At 44.0% G+C, this 16,716-nt stretch overlaps 1 long non-coding RNA gene across 1 annotated transcript; it reads left to right on the forward strand.

Moving 5' to 3' along the window:
- The first annotated feature begins 3,764 nt into the window (after positions 1–3,764).
- Positions 3,765–9,646, forward strand: LOC136627080 (uncharacterized). Its single transcript, XR_010792747.1, has 3 exons — positions 3,765–3,837; positions 4,077–4,578; positions 9,624–9,646. It is a non-coding gene; the product is annotated as an uncharacterized lncRNA (long non-coding RNA).
- Positions 9,647–16,716: the final 7,070 nt, after the last annotated feature.

Here is a 16,716-nt window from a genome sequence, read left to right on the forward strand (position 1 = left end):
CGGCGGGTGCTACAACTTGCATCTGGCAGCCCCTTTCTTCTACAAGGACAATTTGCTTTCCAGACAAAGGTACATTTATGACTACTTCCAAATGAACAAATACCAGTATATGTACCTGATGCTGTAGTGATACAAAGTATCTGTGAGCCGTGCCACAGTAAGACATTTCCATCCACAGAGGTCTTGGGCTGACATAGCAATAGTCACAATGGGCCCCACTTTACACTGAGGGGCCGTTAAATATACAATACCTTTATTATAATGAATGCCCGCTATTCAGTTTGTAGGTGTACAATGCTGTGCTTATTAATGTCCTAGTATATCTGTACAGGGATATGGGAGCCGTGAGTCTATGGATGTCGAGGTGAACAACAGTAACAAGCACAACCGAAAATACCAAAAACTGGGTGCTACACATGTGCAAGAACTCTAATCAAAGTTCTAGAGACACAAATTGAACCACTTAAAACCTAATACAAACATAGAAGCGAACCACAGGGGTATGTGCAAACATCGGGGAGTCAATCTGCTGATTTTCACTGCGGACGTCACTCATTGCCTTGAATGAAATCCACAATGAAGATCCATGACTTTCCTGTGACAGATGACGCATGCTGCATGACTATCCTCCGCTGCAGGTTGTGTCCATTGTTAGTGAATGGGGTTTGTTAAAAGCCCTCTCATTTACATGTACTGCACATTGTTGGGGAATGTCGGTGCACATTCTGTAGCTGAAACTCCACAGCGTCTGAACTCACCAGCCGTCACGTTGGTTCAGCAAGCACAGCAGTGATTGGCTGACAGCAGTGCTCGCTGGCTAATCAGAGCCATCGCTTCCTGGAGGCGGGATTTATGAACGCTGCAAACAGGAAGTGATGATCTGTCAGCGGCCAAGGAGTGCAGGAAGCCCGGCGGAACTACGGAACTTCGCAGACCATCGGGAGGAACCTGGACCACGGCTACTAGCTTAGTATTAATAAGACATCCCCCAAAAAGAAAATCCTGTGCCTCTTTTGGGGCAAAAATTATTATAAGACAGGGTCTTATTTTCAGAGCATCATGGTATTGAATAGGTACTATTTGCAACCAGGCTCCTAAGCTGGGGGTCTGCAGACTCCCCTTTCTACAATACAGGCTGCTCTCATTGTAATTAGTTTGTAACTGTCTCTCACATAGCATGCTGAATGGCAGCTTGTGTCACTTGAAATTAAAGGGGTTGCCCAGTTACTGGACAACTCCTCTTCAATAAGACCCCCTGTATTAAAACAATAAATTGTGATATACTTACCCTTCTGCAGCCTCCGGGATCCAGCCCTTGAGCCCGCTGCATTCCCGGTGATGGTTGTGACAGATGATGTCACAGGAAACCACATGATAACTGCAGCCAATGAAAGCTCAGTACAGTTTCGTTGCCATAAAAGAAATTAAATTAATATCCCTCTGGTGCCAAGGATTTTGAAAATTTAATATTCCAGGTTAAAAGTAGTAAAACTTAATAAAAACTATATAAGCTTGCTAATCGCCATTATCGTACCGACCCACAGAATAACGTTGTGTCACAGTAAGATCTGCAGGATAATGGCATCAGTGTGTTTTATCATTTCACCACACTTACAAATGTAAAAATGTTCCCATACATTATATAGTAGACTAAATGATACCATTAAAACACAACCCGTCTCGCAAAATAAGAAGCCCTCATATGGCGAAAAAAATGTATGTATTGAAAATAGGGATGAAGAAGTGAGAATAAAAACATGAAAAGTGGGCGGTCCTTCAGGGGTTAAAGGAAAAAGGGTTTTGTGTAAAAAATATGTGAATCTAGGCAAACGGTTTGTAAATAGTCTATGGATGCCACTGCGACTGAGATGGCGTCTTCTCTATGATGCAAACATGAAAGCCTTATATGTAGATTATTAGTGAAACTAGATGGAGAACGGCTGCTGTATGAGGTATAAGCTACACCTCTCCTGGGGCCGGGCTGCAGCCTTATTATCACCAGTACTGAGCTTACTGATCCATCATACATGTAACTGTCCCATCCCCCCCGTCGTCATATAGTCTACATCTATGATGGAGAAATAACTGAGAATGGCCTCTGTATAACATAGTAACATAGTATGTGAGGCTGAATGAAGACAAGGTTCATCTAGGTCAGCCTTGTTGATCCAGAGGAAGCCAAAAAACCCAATGAGGCAGAAACCAATTATCCCTTTCGGGGAGAAAATTCCTTCCCGACTCCATAATGGCGGTCAGAATAATCCCTGGATCAACCTCTGATAGTTCCTGTCTGTATAGAATGAAGACGCTGCAATCATTTGGTAACTTGATCCTAGACATTCACATTCTTGTATCGCTCTTCTGTATGGCAGGACCTGGTGCTGCTCGGAATGGAATACATCAACTGCGGAGACTTCGATGAACTTCTACAGCGGAAGGGGTGTCTCGACAGCCCCTGTGCACGGTAATGTAGTCGTAAGCTAATAAACATCTCCCTGTAGGTCATACATGAAGAGGACAGTACATGAGTGAAGTTACCCTTACACGGGGCAATTATCGCTGGAAGCAGCAAATTCAGGCCATAGCCGTCCCGTGTACTGGGTATGGAGCGAGAAATCGATCAGTGGTCAGAGTCACTTAGCAGAACTAAAAACCGAGCGACTATCGGCCGTGTAAACCGGCAATCGTTCTACAATGCATGACTGCCTGTTTACTGTGAATGGAGGCGGCGGGTCAGCATGATCTTCAACCACTCAGCCTCCATTCACAGAATGACTATCACTGCTTGTAAAGCACAGGGGCGATAGTTGGGCGGCTCTTCATGGAATGGCTGTTGGGCGCTTATGTAACCTATAGTAGTCCTGTGTAAAGGAACCTTTAGATTGTTAGCCTTACTGCCCACATACAAGCTCCAATGATGGACTCCATTCATTAAGGGACTGTACATAGAATAGAGTGTTATACTCAGAAGCTGCAACTATACTCTCCATTTATAGGATGTTAGCAGGGGCGTAGCTAAAGGCTCATGGGCCCGGGTGCAAAAGCTTATCTTGGGCCACCCAACTTCACTTAACGCCTTAACGCAGAGGCGTAACTTAAAGCTCCTGGGCCCCAATGTAAAACCTGTAACAGGGCCCCCAAATATAATGCTTTATTCATAGTACTGGACTCCCTATATGGAGAAGAGAATATATAGTTATGTCAGTGGATGTTAGTACTGAAACACTTTGTTAAAAGACTTTTATCCAATTCTAGGCTTACTACTCTCTATATGGTCTGAACCTGTAGATCATGGATCTCACATAGTAATAGCAGCATCTCTTATACATAACTCTAAGTCACACAGTGCTTGCATAGGACTGCACCTAAAGCAGGGAAATGGCTGTTCTTGTATATCGGCACTGTTTGGCGGCCATTAATCTGCAAAAAGAAAAAAAATAGTTCCATGCTCCACCGCATGTAACATTATATTGCATTGCTCCGGTGGATGCTATATCTTCTCGAGGCTCTATAGGGTGTCGCACAGAGAGCCCACTGATCTATAACACAAACACATATGGCGCTGCCCTGTGCAGGAGTCCTTATCCCCATGTTTGTAGTATGCAGAATAAGATAGGATTAGAGAACATGTAGCATGAAGAATGAGATGTGTGATCCCTGCAGTCTATAGTAATAACCTCACATGGTGGATCTTCTGCTCTTCTGTACTATGTGTTTTTCAGAGCTTTCTGTCAGCCTCCAGATACTAATTCTCTTCTCTCCCCTTCGTGCCAGTTTCTACGCAGCGGAACTTGTATGCGGTATCCAACACCTGCATGCGAAGGGCATCGTCCACCGGTAAATATATTCTTGTCTTTTTTAGGTGTGATGGACTCAGGCCGGGTCTGTAATCCCAGATTATATTATAGTAGATGGTTTGGAATCTGATATAAAACATACTTAGATATATTAATTCTGGATGTTTGTGCGCACATTAGGTAACATCTTCATATACTTATAAAGTAAATCAGCTAATGGGACAGATTCCCTCTTAGCAGTATGAATGGGAATAAACCATTGTTTCCTCTACTTCACAGAGATCTCAAGCCGGATAACATCCTGGTGACTTCAGCGGGCCATCTAAAGATCGCCGACTTCGGGTTGGCCCTCGAGGACATCTATGGAGATCGCACAGCCTCCGGATATGCTGGAACACCGGACTTCATGGCTCCTGAGATGCTGAGCGGGGAGGAGTACAATGCTGCCATCGACTGGTATGCCTTAGGTATCATTCTTAATATCATGGTTACCCGCAGGTCAAAGTATCATCGAGGACGATTTAATGCCTCCAACATCGAGGCGAAGAACATCATCAAGAAGGTGAATATATTCTCTATGTAGTACGTGTTATACTAGACCAGGACAGTAATAATAGTTCAAAGCACTAGATTATATTTTTTTCCTTTTTAGCTCCTCCGGGAAGATCCTACGACGCGCTTAGGGGTCCACGGTGACATCAGAGCCCAGAGGTTTTTCCGGCATATCAAATGGGATTTGGTAGAAGCCCTGCAGATGCGACCACCACACATTCCTGTACCAGTGAGTATAAGCAGAAATTGTATTGGTTCAGCTTGGTATGTTATAACGTCATAGTAGTACTAATGGGAGATGTCTGTGCCTCACTATGGTGCTAGACATGGGCTATAGCCCTAATATCACCTTTATGAGCTTCCTTGGTGTATATACTGTATATGTCTATGCCTCACTATGGTGCTAGACGTGGGCTGTAGCCCTACTATCACCTTTATGAGCTTCCTTGGTGTATATACTGTATATGTCTATGCCTCACTATGGTGCTAGACGTGGGCTGTAGCCCTAATATCACCTTTATGAGCTTCCATGGACTATATACTGTATATGTCTATGCCTCGCTATGGTGCTAGACATGGGCTGTAGCCCTAATATCACCTTTATGAGCTTCCTTGGTGTATATACTGTATATGTCTATGCCTCACTATGGTGCTAGACATGGGCTATAGCCCTAATATCACCTTTATTAGCTTCCTTGGTGTATATACTGTATATGTCTAAGCCTCACTATGGTGCTAGACATGGGCTTAAGCCCTAATATCACCTTTATGAGCTTCCTTGGTGTATATACTGTATATGTCTATGCCTCACTATGGTGCTAGACATGGGCTATAGCCCTAATATCACCTTTATGAGCTTCCTGGGTGTATATACTGTATATGTCTATGCCTCACTATGGTGCTAGACATGGGCTATAGCCCTAATATCACCTTTATGAGCTTCCTTGGTGTATATACTGTATATGTCTAAGCCTCACTATGGTGCTAGACATGGGCTATAGCCCTAATATCACCTTTATGAGCTTCCTTGGTGTATATACTGTATATGTCTATGCCTCACTATGGTGCTAGACGTGGGCTGTAGCCCTAATATCACCTTTATGAGCTTCTTTGGTGTATATACTGTATATGTCTATGCCTCACTATGGTGCTAGACGTGGGCTGTAGCCCTAATATCACCTTTATGAGCTTCCTTGGTGTATATACTGTATATGTCTATGCCTCACTATGGTGCTAGACGTGGGCTGTAGCCCTAATATCACCTTTATGAGCTTCCATGGACTATATACTGTATATGTCTATGCCTCGCTATGGTGCTAGACATGGGCTGTAGCCCTAATATCACCTTTATGAGCTTCCTTGGTGTATATACTGTATATGTCTATGCCTCACTATGGTGCTAGACATGGGCTATAGCCCTAATATCACCTTTATTAGCTTCCTTGGTGTATATACTGTATATGTCTAAGCCTCACTATGGTGCTAGACATGGGCTTAAGCCCTAATATCACCTTTATGAGCTTCCTTGGTGTATATACTGTATATGTCTATGCCTCACTATGGTGCTAGACATGGGCTATAGCCCTAATATCACCTTTATGAGCTTCCTGGGTGTATATACTGTATATGTCTATGCCTCACTATGGTGCTAGACATGGGCTATAGCCCTAATATCACCTTTATGAGCTTCCTTGGTGTATATACTGTATATGTCTAAGCCTCACTATGGTGCTAGACATGGGCTATAGCCCTAATATCACCTTTATGAGCTTCCTTGGTGTATATACTGTATATGTCTATGCCTCACTATGGTGCTAGACATGGGCTGTAGCCCTAATATCACCTTTATGAGCTTCTTTGGTGTATATACTGTATATGTCTATGCCTCACTATGGTGCTAGACGTGGGCTGTAGCCCTAATATCACCTTTATGAGCTTCCCTGGTGTATATACTGTATATGTCTAAGCCTCACTATAGTGCTAGACGTGGGCTGTAGCCCTAATATCACCTCTATGAGCTTCCTTGGTGTATATACTGTATATGCCTAAGCCTCACTATGGTGCTAGACGTGGACTGTAGCCCTAATATCACCTTTATGAGCTTCCTTGGTGTATATACTGTATATGTCTATGCCTCACTATGGTGCTAGACATGGGCTGTAGCCCTAATATCACCTTTATCAGCTTCCTTGGTGTATATACTGTATATGTCTATGCCTCACTATGGTGCTAGACATGGGCTGTAGCCCTAATATCACCTTTATGAGCTTCCTTGGTGTATATACTGTATATGTCTATGCCTCACTATGGTGCTAGACGTGGGCTGTAGCCCTAATATCACCTTTATGAGCTTCCATGGACTATATACTGTATATGTCTATGCCTCGCTATGGTGCTAGACATGGGCTGTAGCCCTAATATCACCTTTATGAGCTTCCTTGGTGTATATACTGTATATGTCTATGCCTCACTATGGTGCTAGACATGGGCTATAGCCCTAATATCACCTTTATTAGCTTCCTTGGTGTATATACTGTATATGTCTAAGCCTCACTATGGTGCTAGACATGGGCTTAAGCCCTAATATCACCTTTATGAGCTTCCTTGGTGTATATACTGTATATGTCTATGCCTCACTATGGTGCTAGACATGGGCTATAGCCCTAATATCACCTTTATGAGCTTCCTGGGTGTATATACTGTATATGTCTATGCCTCACTATGGTGCTAGACATGGGCTATAGCCCTAATATCACCTTTATGAGCTTCCTTGGTGTATATACTGTATATGTCTAAGCCTCACTATGGTGCTAGACATGGGCTATAGCCCTAATATCACCTTTATGAGCTTCCTTGGTGTATATACTGTATATGTCTATGCCTCACTATGGTGCTAGACATGGGCTGTAGCCCTAATATCACCTTTATGAGCTTCTTTGGTGTATATACTGTATATGTCTATGCCTCACTATGGTGCTAGACGTGGGCTGTAGCCCTAATATCACCTTTATGAGCTTCCCTGGTGTATATACTGTATATGTCTAAGCCTCACTATAGTGCTAGACGTGGGCTGTAGCCCTAATATCACCTCTATGAGCTTCCTTGGTGTATATACTGTATATGCCTAAGCCTCACTATGGTGCTAGACGTGGACTGTAGCCCTAATATCACCTTTATGAGCTTCCTTGGTGTATATACTGTATATGTCTATGCCTCACTATGGTGCTAGACGTGGGCTGTAGCCCTAATATCACCTTTATCAGCTTCCTTGGTGTATATACTGTATATGTCTATGCCTCACTATGGTGCTAGACATGGGCTGTAGCCCTAATATCACCTTTATGAGCTTCCTTGGTGTATATACTGTATATGTCTATGCCTCACTATGGTGCTAGACATGGGCTTAAGCCCTAATATCACCTTTATGAGCTTCCTTGGTCTATATACTGTATATGTCTATGCCTCACTATGGTGCTAGACGTGGGCTGTAGCCCTAATATCACCTTTATGAGCTTCCTTGGTCTATATACCGTATATGTCTATGCCTCACTATGGTGCTAGACGTGGGCTGTAGCCCTAGTATCATCTTTATGAGCTTCCTTGGTCTATATGCTGTATATGTCTATGCCTCACTATGGTGCTAGACGTGGGCTGTAGCCCTAATATCACCTTTATGAGCTTCCTTGGTGTATATACTGCATATGTCTAAGCCTCACTATGGTGCTAGACGTGGGCTGTAGACCTAATATCACCTTTATGAGCTTCCTTGGTGTATACTGTATATGTCTATGCCTCACTATGGTGCTAGACGTGGGCTGTAGCCCTAATATCACCTTTATGAGCTTCCTTGGTGTATATACTGTATATGTCCTGAATGTTTAGGTTGTAATATTGTTTAGGAAGAACACTTGAATTTCTGTGACTATCAGTGATAACTTACAATAACCTGATTTAGGCCACTTTCATACGGGAGATTTTTCCATCTGACTTTCGAACCGATTTTTTTGGTTAGAAAGTTGGACAAAAATGAAACGGATTCATTAGAACGGGTATATTTACGGGGGACTTTTTTCTACTCGTATGAATAGTTCATGGAAAATAGAATTTACAGCATGTCCCATTCCTGCCTCGTTTTTGAACAAGAATAGCACATGATAATGTGTGATGTCCGGCACATCGGACAGCGCATGGATGATGTGTCTGTGTGCCGGCTGATGTGAGTTCCATATAAGAATCTTAGACACAAGTTTTAGTTTGTCCGTGTGCGAGTAGTCTTAGGCCCAATGCCCACGGGCATATTTGCACTACGGGATCTGGAGCAAATACTGCCCATAGGACATGCTAAGCAAAACACTTTTCCATGCCCACGAGCGGAAATAAACTGCGACTTTCTGCTGCCGGGGGAAAAAAATCGCAGCATGTCCTATTCTAGTGTGAGGCTCGCACGGGCAAATTCCATTGTAGTCAATGGAAGCTGCCCATCCTGCAGCGAGTTGCCACACATCTGCATCATCGCCGGTGCAAGAGATCTGCACTGCGCATGTGTGGCTGCGCACCAGCCGGCACATCTACAGCAAAGAAAGAAGACAGCAGACAGGTAAGCCAGGGGTCACCGCTGGGGAACAAGGTCTGATTCCATTACGAGATCTCACAGTCGGATTCCTCCCCGGCCGTCTGCATTTGGCCTTAGGGCTCAGTCAGACGAGTGTCCTTTTTGCATAAAAAAAAGTGTTGCATGCATGTGCAAAATGCACCTGACTGTAGCTCCATGCCCATTGCTTTCAATGACGCTGCCTCTGATTGGCTGAACGCTGTGACCACTCACAGGCAGCACTCAGCTGTCATTCAATGAATGGCTGAGCATTGCCTGTGATTGGCTGAGCGCTCAGCCAATCAGACACAGCTCTTTTAGGAGGCGGGGATTTTTAAATCCCCGGCCAGCTGAAAGTGCTTCAGAGCAGTGCCGGCAGTCAGCGAGAACATGCGCCAGAGCTGCACAGCAGCAGAGAGGTGATGTCCTATCTTTTACAAGTATGAGTATTTTGCACCTGTAAAAGACGGACATGTGAACAAATCATAGGGAGCCACTGGCTCTATCAGACATGCCTTTTTTTGCGCACATAGGCGCAAGCAAAAAAAAAAACGCTCGTCTGACTTTGCCCTTAGGGTGATAAATTTTTATACAGGAATTAGTTAGTTTTTTTGAACTGTAATCCAGTGCTGTCATGAGAAGTTATCATACCAGCTAAATCCCTATGCTTCCTCTTCTTATAGTCAAACAACATCCGGCACGGCCCAAGACCATTTAATCTCAAGAGGATGGAGGCAGCAGAAGCCCACCACTCGGCCATATCGGCAGACCACCAGGCCTTATTCACAGGGTTTTCATTTGTCAGCACTAACTGGAAAACCCTGGACAGCACACCGGCTCTTTAAGATCATCAGAGCCAGATCTCATAAGCCCCAAGAAGACCATCAAGAGAAGCAGAAGAACACCGATGATGTCATCAGGAGCAGCCCAGCAATTCCATCAGACCAAGCTGGATGATTACTGCCATGTCTACATCTGGCATACAGGTGGTATACCTTTGTTTTTCTTTTAATATGTATGGCGTGAGGATGTGCCTGACCATGTCAGGCGCACCACATGCCCAGAGTACGTTGATATTATGGTACTATATATATAGTGTTACACTTTATATATACTCCATAAATGACTAAAAATACAATTACATTTACCAGTGACTACTGGTGAGTGTAATTTTATATTTCCCCCTCCTCTATGACATATATTAGTATTGTCATCGATGACGGGGAAATAAGGAGAGAGATGGCCGGCTATTAAGGGGTGGAGGAGGCCGGACCCTTTTTTTTTTTTCTTTTTATGTATGGTATTAGGATGTGCCTGACCATGTCAGACGCACCACATGCCCAATATAGGATGATATTATGATACTCTATGTATAGTGTCACCGTATACATAGACTTCATAACATATTAATGCTGCAATTACATTTACCGCTGACTACCGGTGAGTGTAATTTCATATTTCTCCCTCTTCTATGACATTGTTTAGTTTTGTCACCGGCGACGGGGAAATAAGGTGAGAGATGGCCGGCTATTAAGGGGTGGAGGAGGCCGGACCTTTTATTGTAATTGTTTGCTTTTATATTTGGGCCAATTATAGTAGTCGGTCATTGGTTCAGCTCTGTAGACAGAAAAACACAAATGTTCCGGATCTTTGAATGCAGTGACACCATTTTTAAATTGTTTTTATTGTGCAAAAGTACTAAAATGTTACAAAACTATATAAATTGGATACAAATGTAATCCTACTGACCACAGGGTGTAGTGAAGATGTCATTTATGCCAGCGTCATATAAGCCTATGTGCACCAGTGTAGTGTTCTTACAGAATTAAAGATGCTTTTTCTGCACGTTCCAGATGTGTTCTTTTTCCTGCACAATTGCGCAGTGTTTCACGCATCTCCTAGCATATTTCGTGTACATTTATGTACCCTCTATGTTACTTCTATGAGACCTCTTGCTGTGCACATGTGCAGGAGAATAGAGCACGGTGCGCTGGTTTATTCTTCAACTAAAATCCTCAGGAAAAATACATGCTGGTGAACAAACCCATTGAAATCAATAGGTTCTATAATCTGTATATTGTGTGTGCAAATACACCCGTGTGCCACCGGCTTCACTGTATAAGGCCTCCTTCACATGACCAGTAAGAAATAGACCTTATTAAAAAGGGCAGGAGGTGTTGTGTTGTATGTTAGGAAAACATTCATTTCCACAGAGATTCAAGCTTCAGAGCTGGGAGCTCTGTAGAAACTGTTTGGGTAAGAATACAAGGAGAGAACAACAGAAAGGACACTATTGTAGGCATTTACTATAGGCCGCCTGGACAAGCAGATGATATGGAGGAACTCTTTCTACATCAGATGGCCAAGCTCTCAAAAAAGCCCAACATAGTGATTATGGGAGATTATAACTATCCGGACATTTGTTGGGAATCTCAGGTAAAAGTAATGGATCCAACACATTCTTATCCGTACTTGCTGACAACTTTATCTTCCAAAGGTAGAAGAGAAAACAAGGGGATCTGCTATCTTGGACCTAATTCTTACCAACAGGGAGGGAATGGTTGCGGAAGTAAGGGTGGCTGGGACCTTAGGAGGCAGCGATCATGTTATCATTGAATTTTGGATAAAAAGGGGATGAAGACCTGAGAAAACTCAGACCTCAAGGTTGGATTTTAGAAAGGCAGATTTTATTGAACTCAGAAAGAGGATAGGAAGAATCCAATGGCTGGATGTTCATAAGGAAAGAAATGACTAAGTAGGTTGGGAAATATTGTGAAGTAAGATTCTCAAAGCACAATCGTTAACAATCCCTAAAAGAAGGAAGAATGGGAAGCATTTAAAGAGACCAAGATGGATGGACACAGAACTTACACACATGTTAGAGGAAGGAAAATATGATCAAACGGAAAGAGGGGGAAATATAGTCAGACCTCAGCTGGAACACTGTGTCCAGTTCTGGGCACCCCACTTTAAAAAAGACCAACAAACTGGAGCAAGTTCAGAGAAGAGTTACCAAGATGGTGAACGGTCTGCAAATCATGTCCTATGAGGAATGGTTAAAAGATCTGGGAATGTTTAGCTTGCAGAAGAGAAGCCTGAGAGGAGACTTAATAGCTGTCTACAAATATCTGAAGGGCTGTCACAGTGCAGAGGGATCAGCCCTATTCTCATCTGTACAAGGAAAGACTAGAAGCAATGGGATGAAACTGAAAGGGAGGAGACACAGATTAGATATTAGACAGCGAGAGGGATCAATGAGTGGAACAGGTTACCCTGGGAGGTGGTGAGTTCTCCTTCAATGGAAGTCTTCAAACAAAGGCTGGACAAATATCTGCCTGGGATGATTTAGTGATCCTGCACTGAGCAGGGGGTTGGACCCGATGACCCTGGAGGTCCCTTCCAACTCTACCATTCTATGACTCTATGACCGTATGCACTTTTACACTCACTACATCGCTGCCAAAAATTGCATGAAAAGAAAAACGTTGTGATGAAGTCCCAATCAAAATTAACGTTTTCTCGTCCATTCACACAGGCAGCTGCAGCATATCAGCCAAAATATGCGCTGCAGTGTGAATGATTTTTAATGGTTAACTAGAGGCAGCTGTTTTCTTTTCCCGGAGTTGGATGTTACAAAACTCCCTCCCCCTCCCTTTTTTTTCAGCTTCCATAGAAGCCTATGAGGACCTCCAGAATATCTCGGCAAAAGATAGGTCTTGCCCTATCTATTCACGCACTGTATAAAATCGGACGCCGTTTTCGGTCGCCGATGTCCTGTTATTCCCGGTGCCCTGATGTTTCTATGTGGCTAAAAATCGCTCATCTGAATGATTACATTGGAATCCAAGGCTCAGATGCTTGCCATTTTTTAATGCAGCTAAATTAGCCCCATGGTCGCATGAATAAGGCCTAACTCACAGCGACTAAAAAAACAACAACCTAAAGTACAACAGTAGAATAGCTGGTTTTTATTTTCTTTTGCTTTGTTACCGTCACCTCCAAAGAATTAATTACCAAGAGATCAAAATGTCATTTATAACCCTGACTGAAGACTACAGCTTCTACTGCAGAAGACAAACCCCCAGACAGCTCCGTCAATGGAAAAAGAAAACTGTTTTCGGTCCTTGGATATAGCAATATGTAAAAAAACATTTTTTGAAGTACATTTATTTTGCACAGGTATTAAAATATAAAACATGTTACTATTTGGAATCGCCATAATTGTATCAGCTTGCTGAATAGATAAGTTACATCATTTCTACCGTGAACGTGTTTATTTAGAAAAAAAGAGCTGTGTTTTCACTCCAAGAAAGACTTCATGGAATTTTTCTATTCTGCAAAAGACAAAGCCTGATAGGACCGTCAACGGAAAAATAACAAAACAGTAATGGACGGCAAAACTGAGAAAGCAATTGCTGTGATAGAAACGCCAAAACTGGCAGTGATGGTAAGAGGTTGGGTTTAGAATTAGATAGTTTATGCTTAGAGATGAGCGAGCACCAAAATGCTCGGGTGCTCGTTACTCGAGTCGAACTTTCCGCGATGCTCGAGGGTTCGTTTCGAGTAACGAACCCCATTAAAGTCAATGGGCGACTCGAGCATTTTTGTATATCGCCGATGCTCGCTAAGGTTTTCATTTGTGAAAATCTGCAAAACCCAAGAAAGTGCTGGAAACGACACAGATACGGATAGGGCAGGCGAGGGCCTACATGCTGGGCCGCATTTCAGGTTCCCAGGTCTCACTATTAAGCCACAATAGCAGCAAGAGTGGCCCCCCCCCACCAATTTTTACTTCGGACAAACCCTCATTAGCAATGCATACCTTAGCTAAGCACCACACTACCTCCAACAAAGCACAAGCACTGCCTGCGGGTCACTCCGCTGCCACTTCTCCTGGGTTACATGCTGCCAACCCCCCCCCCCCCCCCCCCCCACGACCCAGTGTCCACAGCGCACACCAAAGTGTCCCTGCGCAGCCTTCAGCTGCCCTCATGCCACACGCTGGCTGCATAGCCACACCACCCTCATGTCTATTTATAAGTGCGTCTGCCATGAGGAGGAACCGCAGGTATTTTAACTCTACAATTTTTGAATAAATCTAAGCAAAGCAGTAGGAAAAAAATTACAATTTTTATTTTTTTGGCAATTGTGCCAATTTAAAAACAGGGTTTTTTGTGCAGTGTACATAGGAATGAAGACATTCACTCCAAAATGGATATCACCGTTTGTCCCGTGTTCAGGACCATTCCCATTGTGGCCCTAATCTACTTACAGGACACATGGCAAGGCCTATAATGGAGGGAACACCTGTTGGATTGCAGGGCCCAACTGAATAAATTCCAGTTCCATAAATTGAACTGTGTGGTATTTCTGAAAACAGGGATAATTACGGGGGCTGGTTGGGATGGGTACATGGGGCAATAAAGTTGGGTCTCCCCCTCCTCTCTTGCTTTTTGGGGAGTTTTTTTACCTCAGTGGCAGGGATGGGGTGTAAAGTGGCGCACTGTGAGGCTTCGTAATTTTGCGGAGGTGCGGCGGTCTCACACAGAAGGCACTTAACAAGCTGCTCCTTGAACTGCAGGAAGGCGAGCGTTCCCGGGGCCTCTTGTAAATTACGTATTACAGGTAGCGGTCTGAATAACGCAGGGGTCACACAGCTTGATGAAGTTACGTATAAGCTGCGGGTATATCCGCGACCATGGAGCACAATGGCCTCTATGTTGCAGATATCTACAGTAAAATAGAACCTGCTGCGTTCTCTTTTCTGCGAGTGGATTACGTAATTCTGACCCGCTAATGTAAGCGGTATTGTGTAATCTAATGCATTTGATTGATCTGCGTATTACATGTCTTCTGCGCATGCACAGACTAGCTCTCCGGTGTGAGCACGCCGGAGCGGCCCCATTCAACAGAACAGAAGAGCGGACAGCGCAAGCGCGTCTAATGGAAGGAGAAGACAGCTTTAGTCGGCGCCATGGAGACGGGGATGCCAGCACCGGAGGGGGTAAGTGTATAACTTCTGTATGGCTCATATTTAATGCACGATGTATATTACAAAGTGCATTAATATGGCCATACAGAAGTGTATAACCCCACTTGCTGCCGCGGGACAACCCCTTTAAGGCCCATTTAGACAGGGCGAATGTCAGGCAGCTGATGCCCAACACTCGTCCCTGCATGCTTTTACACAGGAGTGAGTAGCGTTGCTTCACAGCGGAGCGCCTGCATGAGATTTCTCTTCTTGCTCTCCCCTGCCCCTCTCCATTCACTTAACACAGCTGCCGTTCAGTACTGAACGGCTGCTATTTACACTCACCGCTCAACGTCCATCGTTTATGCAGCTTAAAATCCTCTTCGCTCATCGTTCAGTGTAAATAGCGAACATTCAGAACTGAACTGCTGCTATGTTAAGTGAATGGAGAGGGGGGGGGGAGCGGGAGGAAATCTCCTCCAGCCGCCCCGCTGTGAAGCAACATTACTAGCTCCCATGCAAAAGTGGGTACTTGTGGGAACGAGTGTCGGGCATCGTTTGCCTGACGATTATCCCATGTAAATGGGCCTTAAGTCTCAGTAGGCGGCCTGTCCGTTAGGCTGGACTGACAGCTTAAGATGTCTTTACACGAAAATGATTATCATTTAGATTTCTGCAATCCAGCAAGAATCTGAACAATTATCATTCAGTGTAAATGTATGCAGGGACTGAACGACATATCGTTCCATGTGAATGGAAGTGGGTGGGCATGAACAACCACCAGCTCCTCCTCCATTTAGCCAACAATGCTCTGGCATCAGCGCTGGGACACCCTGCTGGGCATCTGTCGGCCAACATATCGTCCCGTGTAAAAGAACCCTTAGATTCCCTCTGCTCTCTATTACACCTCATGGCTGGGTTCCATCGGGATGGAAGTCTCGTGGAACGTCTGCAGTGGAACCACATGGACATTCTGCAAGATTTCCACAGCGTAAAGGCTGCTTCAAACCCTGCGTCATTTGGTGCAGATTTAAAGTGATTTTTCAGCCTGCATGCTGCTGCAGAAATCTCTCCACATAGAGAGAAAAGAGCCCACAGTGGAAACTGCGCCAAAACTGACATGACGCAGATTTGAATTCCACGCCGAAAGTCAGTTTCCCTGTGGCTTCGTGTGAATGAGATTTTTGCAAATCTCGTCCATTTTGCTGTTCAGTCTTAGGTTTAAGAATGTATGTGGAAAGTGCGCACGGAAAGTCCGCAGCAATTCCGCCCAGCCCATCAGCTAATGTTTTATGGTCCTAAATTAGCTGATAACAAGGTGCAGGAAAGGAGAGAGCAGAGCGAAACAAAGCCAGATCTCCCACTGAGCCTTAAGACCTCCGTTTATATATACAGATAGTCCCCAACTTGCGAACGTTCGAGTTACGAATGGGGTCATTTGTGGGGGTTCTCTATGGTTTTAGCCGCTACAAGTGTGCTATGGGGCATAAAAGGCCTTCAAGCAAAATTTCTGTTCTGAAAGCCACCAACTGCTCCTTTCATTTTGGGCCCCTTTGTGGACTCAGATATAACATTAGGGCCACAATGGGTATGTTTCTGAAAACAGCACAAACAGGGGTATCCATTTTGGGGTGTCAATCCTCATTTTCATGTGCACTATAGAAAAAAATATGTCTTTAAAATGACATATTTGCCAAAAATATAAAATTTTACTTTCTCTCCTCTAAATTGAATTCATTCCTGAAAAAAACTGTGGGGTCAAAATACTCCTGACCCCCCTCAGTGAATACATCAAGGGGGGTAGT

Source organism: Eleutherodactylus coqui, chromosome 5, assembly GCF_035609145.1.
Source record: "Eleutherodactylus coqui strain aEleCoq1 chromosome 5, aEleCoq1.hap1, whole genome shotgun sequence".
NCBI classification, from domain to species: Eukaryota; Metazoa; Chordata; class Amphibia; order Anura; family Eleutherodactylidae; genus Eleutherodactylus; species Eleutherodactylus coqui.